The sequence below is a fragment of the Aegilops tauschii genome, chromosome 4 (genome assembly GCF_002575655.3).
Source record: "Aegilops tauschii subsp. strangulata cultivar AL8/78 chromosome 4, Aet v6.0, whole genome shotgun sequence".
Classification (NCBI taxonomy): domain Eukaryota; kingdom Viridiplantae; phylum Streptophyta; class Magnoliopsida; order Poales; family Poaceae; genus Aegilops; species Aegilops tauschii.
Window position 1 is genome coordinate 64,964,391 of NC_053038.3, and position 6,595 is coordinate 64,970,985.

Below are 6,595 nucleotides of genomic sequence, written 5' to 3' on the forward strand. Positions count from 1 at the left end.
CAAGGTTTTCTTTGACAACTATCTGTAAGAGAAGTAATTATGTAAGGGCTCGTTTGAATTGGAGGATTCCATCAATGCAGGGATAGGAAATAGACAGGAATAGGATAGGAATGCACGTGCAAAACAGAGAATTGAAAAACACAGGATTTGTGCCAATCTAGGTGTTTGATTCACAACAATTGGAAGATCACAGGATGCAAAGAAGCATGGTGAGATTAAGTCAAACCACAAGAAAATGTACGGTTATAATGCTATTATGCTACTATCTCTTAGTCTTGTGCTTCATGAATAGGAATTTGAAGAGGAGGACAAGTGAAAATTAAAATTCCTACATTTTTTTCTTTCAAGGAGACACTAAAGGAACAAATCCGTGTGCTCAATGGACAATATATATAGCATGTAGAGTAAAAAAGAGATGCAACAAGTGTACAACCTCTTTGGCGAAGCCATGTCGATCTCAGCGTGATTGGGTTGGCCGGTGAGGATGCTCCGGCTGACTTTGCTGTCGGAGGAGGGGAAGAAGATCTTAGGCGTCTGGAGATGGAGCCCGAGGTACTGCTCCGCTGTGATGGAGGGTTTCATCGTTGGAGCAGCTCCGGTGAGTTGTACGACGCCGAGGCTGAAGCAAGACAAGAGAGACAACGAACAACGTTAACCTGAGTGGAATTCTAATAGCATCTCCAATACATGACGTAAAATACATAACCACAAAGTGCTAGATGTAAAATACATCAGCCGCTCATCTCTGAACTTAACTGTTGAAACTGAACTTAACTGTCGAAACTGAACTTAACTGTCGAAACTGAATTTTGCTGTCGAAACTGAACGCACTAGCAAGGTGAGGCTACACGTCGGTCGACTGACTTTTTCATCTCTGGTCAATCGATTTTGCAGCCGTTCGATACGAAATCAAGGGGTTGTGGTTCATCTTCAACCTTCACCCCCCTGAGCCGCCAGCCACCACCGGCCAAACAGCAGCCCCCCGCCGCCCGGGGCCGGCGGTGCGCCGCCCCGCCCGCCCGAAAACACTCCCCACCACCGGTCCGGCGCCGCCCCGGCCATCCCTCTAGCCCCCCCCCCGTGCCGAGCTTTTTCTCCGGCGATCCCCACGCCACCGCCCCGCCAACACCACGCCACCACCGGCGACCACCGCCCCCATCCTGAACCCTAAGATAGATAGTGGGGTACCTCTCCGGCGAGCCCCCCTCCCCGCTGCAAGAGCAAGAGCAAGAGCGAGAGCAGCAGCGCGAGCAAGAGCAGACCAGGCAGGGGACCGAGAGCAAGAGCAGAGCAGCAGCGCAAGCGAGAGCTAAAGCAGCAGCAGCTCCTACTGATGTGGATGTCGCCGCCGAGGGAGCGACGTCATGGAGGAAGTGGCCGGCGACGCCGCCTTGGATGGAGCCGCGCCGTGTCGGCTCGGGACCGAGCGCCGGCAGCACCGTGAGATCGAATCAAGAAGAAAATGCGGCGATTAGTGTACAACCTTTTTGGTGGCACCGATTAGGCCGCAGCTTCATCTGAGGAAACGGTGATGATGATGCTCTTCCGGTGGTGCAGGTGAAGACGGCGGTGTGGGAATGGAGGTGGCGCGAAAGACGAGGGGAACGTCGGGGCAGCTCCTTGGAGGTGGAGGACGGGGTGGCTGAACCGGCGGGACGATGAGATCGACGACGGATCCTCATCTGGTACGGTGGATGAGGGACGTCGAGGTGTTGCTGTGGACAACGTCGTCGGGGAAGAGGCTCCGGCTGGGTGGCGGACGAACCAGGGTGTGGGGTTTCGTCGCGGGTTTTCGCGGCCTCGGTGTACGAATGGGTGGGCGGATGGGATGGCAGTGGGGAACCATGGCTTAGAGACGCGCTTGTCCGAAATCTGGGGTAAGTTACAAAAGTACCCCCACCGATTTGAGGCGGTTCTTTTGGTTCAGGGGTACCACGGGCATTTCGCGTGTCGGGATTTCACAGGAGGTAGGAGTTTTCGCGCGCGTTGTAATTTCGGAATAGCAAGGCGCGGGTTGAGATGGAGGGAGTTGTCGGAGCACAACGAGACAAAGATATATCTTAAATATTTCGGGCTAACAAGGCGCGGGTTGAAATTTCCGGACAAGCCTAACATGTACTGTACCAAATCAATGCGCACTACAAATGTCATTCAAAACTTTGAATTCATTTTATGTTCAATTAAAATATTTTGCTACGTGTATAATGCATACAACCAACTACTCAAATGAACGTTTTAGTGCATTCCAAACGTATATACTACCGCTTCAATATGAACTAAATTTGAATTTGTTTCTCTATTTGAATAAGATCTACAGTAATGATTGTTGTGAAGTCAAAGCATTGGAATTCGTTTCTCTGTTTTAATAAGATCTACAATCATCATTATTGTCAAGTTAAACCATCATTTGTGTATTATCTTCACAGCACACCACATGATTAGTCTCGAGTTACATATGAACTATGTGTACTATATGAACTCGAACTAGATTTTTTTGAATCCACCTTATTTTGATTTCAAATCACAATACATTTCTAGCTCTAGCTAGATCTTCATAATCTAAACCATCTCTCATATGTATAATGTGTTTATCACATTATGTATGGTGCCCTGCCCCCTACGCCTACTAGTATTTAGATGTGAGTTGCAAACACCACACATTACCACAAATTCAAATAAAATGTGAGAATGTTCGATATATAGTATTGTTTAGATTGTTCGATATTTAGTTGTAAGTTGCAAACGCCACACATTATCACAAATTCAAATAAAATGTGAGATTGTTTGATGTATAGTATGGTTTAGATTGTTCGGCATTTAGCTGTGAGTTGCAAACGCCATGCATTATCACATTATGGTATAACATGTGCACAACACGTGTATCACCGCTATATTCATGCATGCAATGTTTAAAAAATTATGATCTCCTATTCAAATATATGAATCTGCTTTCATATCAAATTATGATCTTTGTTAGTCTCTTACACCCACACAATCCTCTAACCTTTGTAGCTACCACTAACTTTCTGTCGTGCATGCACACTCCCTCCCCCTCCCTCAGCATTCTATCCACCGGGCACATTCATTTTTTTCTTTAGGTCGTTCTCCCAGAGTCTCCACAACTCCTTTCCAACACACACCGATCGATAAACCTCTCCAGCGATGCCTGCCTACAACATACACACACACCTTCAATCTCCTCCTTTATGTGTCCTTGCCTTGTGTCTCTCATACGGTCAGACACACGTGTAAACTCTCGCCCCTCTTTTCATCGATCTCACAACCGCACACTCCTCCCCCTATCTAGCTAGTAGTTGGGCCTCTCGCACCACCTCCTAGCTCCATTCTCTCTGTCTATCCGTCTCGCTGGGCCTTATTTGCCTTTAACAAATGGACGTACACTGACCGATCTCTCGCTATACATATAGCTAGCTAGGTCCTTATAACTCGTTTTTACCCACACGTCAATCGATCTACCTCATTAGTTGTGTCTCTCCCTTCCTCCGACAAACAACAATTGATCTACCGATCTAGTTAGGTTTGCTTACCAAACACATGGTTCCCCTTCATCATCCATGGATGCGTCCCGACAGATCTATCACGCACAGGCACACACAGAACACACATCCCCACTCTTATTGATAGCATTGCAGTTCCACCCTCAGTTTGTCTAGTAGGCCTCTCCCACCATCTTCGAGAAGCAACTCCATCACCCATCCAGCACTCTACCCCTCTCCCTCCCTCTCTCTCTCCTCTCTCTCTCTGTCCCATCATATTTCCCGTCCTTTAGTTATGTATGGATGTCGACCGATCTCCCTCAAGACGTAGCTGGGTCTCTCCTTCTCAACACATATACGAGTCGTTCTACCTCTATAGTTAGGCCTCCGCCTACCCCTCCCCCCACCCCCCCCGCTCCCCCCACACACACCGATACATCGAGCGCTCTAGTCATGTCTCCCTGCCACACACAAACTTGACATGTGCCCTCTAACGTTCCGGTAGGCCAGTCGCCCTATATCTTTGACTTGCACACACACAATTTCGATGGCTCTCTTCATCGATCTCGCACCCACCCACTTGATCCTCTCTTCGACTCTATCGATAGCTATGACCCCTCCCTCTCTTCTCGTTGATTGCCCGACCCTCTATGTATGATATGGATAGGCCTCCATTTCACACACATTGCATGCAAAAATTTGTTTGAGATGTCATCGACACATATTCCCACAAATAATTCATGAAATCAACCACCCACCCCCACCCCAAAACAAAAAACACTCACGAACGCTGTCGGAGTAAATAGCCACGGGTAGCCTAACCGACTACCCATGGTTATTCAAAGATTATCAGGCCGATTGAGCCTTCAAGCGTTCGAAGCATTGGGCCGACTTCCCCTGGCCGACTATCGCAGGGGCCGGCTCTCCAAAGGCGACCCGGCCCCGGTGACCTCCCCCAAGATTGTTGCGAGATGGCCGACTCCAGGAAGCCGGCGCCAAGAGGACCGACTTCCAAGAGCCAGCCATGAAGCACGCCGACTCCACAAAGCCGGCCAAGGCCGCACCCATCAAAACTACACCCACATAACGGTGACAAGACGGGGTGTGGCCATAGTGCGGCCCACTACCCCCGAAGCCAGAGGCAGGCATGGCCACAGGACGCCGTACGGGTCAGCCATCTCCCGTTCTGCTCGGCACTGTAGCCATGCTGGCCTCAATGTCATCCGCGACAGACATCAGTACGGCCCACGGGCGGCGGGCCCCTTTAGCCAGAGAGAGGCGCGAAGGCGGCCCGGCCTCCCCCAGCCGGCCAAGGGCGTAGCCGGCCCCCAGAAGCCGGCTACCCCCTCCCTCGAAGCATGTTCCACATTAAGGAGACAAGACGAGGTAAGGCTATAGTGAGAGCCCTCGAGGCGGCACACTGTAGCCACGCTTACCTCGACGAAGCCCTCGTCATCAGGGATGAGGCTACAGTAAGCAGCCGCCGACAAGACCCCTAGGCAGTGGGGCCGGCCTGTCGACCAAGAGGCCGGCAGCCGGCGGGACCCACCAGTCGGCAGGCCCCAACGGCCGGCGGAGAAGCCGGCGAGTGCAGACGCTGATGACTGGGACCCACGCCCAGCCGGATTACAATTGTACCCCCGGGGGGTAGGCCTATATAAACTCCCCGGGGCACCCATGCAAAGGGTTGGCTTCTTGGAGTTACACACAAACCATATAGAGAGGGAAGTGAGAGCTAGCCTCGCTCTTCTTCTCCCGTGAACCCGACAGCTCTAGGAGCATTTGTAGCTACTCTTTCTGATCTAGTGATCATGCGGAGACCCCGTAGAGCAGGACTAGGGGTGTTATCTCCATGGAGAGCCCCGAACCTGGGTAAGATTCGCCGGCGTGCATGTCTTCGCCTCATCCCGTTTCCAGGCACCGGCGACGTCTTACTGGCACCCACCATGATAAGCCACCCGTTGGCATATGTCGCACCTACCACCCGACATTTGGCGCCCACCGTAGGTCCAGGTGCACCGTCGTCCGGAGACATGTTCTGGACGGGAACCCTCTTCCTCCCCCGCGAGCGCAGCCAGCCTGCTGCGCCCGATGGCATTTGCCTCGACGCGCTGCAAGGCGTCGACGACGCCTGCGCGGCGAGCTACCTCGCCGATCTTCTCGGCGAGACTCGCATCTCCGACGAGCCTGCGTCCGACGCGGGCACGGACTACCCTGAGAGCCGCCTCGTCAGCCTCCTCGACCAGCTTCACGTCTCCAGCGAGCCTGCTGCAGACTTGGAGTCTATCGGCTCCACCGAGCCGATGCTCATCGATTCCGACACGGCATCGCTCGACGCCTACCCCTCCGACGTGGTGGTCTTCGACGATCCTCTCCCTCGAGCTGACAGTGGCAGCAGCGCTGTCACCGAAGTGTTGGTCATCAGCCACGTCGCCAACTCGGGCGAGAACGCCCACGACGCCCTGCAAGCGGTGATGCATGACCTATCCGTCCCCATCCCGGCCGACGCCGACGCCGAGACCCTAGAGGCACGCCGCCTCGCCCTCGTCGCGAAGGGCCAGAAGCTAGCCTCCATGAGACGCCTCACCGAGGCCCACCAGCGCGAAGTCGACCGCGCCGCCTTCGGTACGCCGCCGCCTAGCGGGCCGAGCCGAGCCGGCTTCGTCCAAAAGCGCGGCGCGGCTATCGCCAGCATGCTGGGGGCAGATCGCCCCGTCTACGCCACCCCGCTCGAGAATCTACGAGCCGCTCAGGCGGCCGCAGAAGAGCTCAATGGGCTGGGAGCCGATGAGCTCCCCTACATGACAAGACGGATCCAGCAGCTGATCGACGCGGCTGCAGAACAGCATGAAGCCGGCGCACGCGCTGATAGTCATCCCCCGCGCCGAGAGCACGCCGCGACGTCCCGCTCGCCGACTGCGAGCGGCGCCCGCCAGAGGAAAGACAAGGAGCCGGCTGCTAGCCGCAGCTGGACTCGTATCACCATCGAGCGCGACGCGGAAGGCCGCCCTCGAGCAGTGGAGCGCCAAGGAAATCCGCCTCCTCCCCCGCCTCAAAGGGAGAGACATCTCACCCCGCCGCCCGTCACGCACCCGACT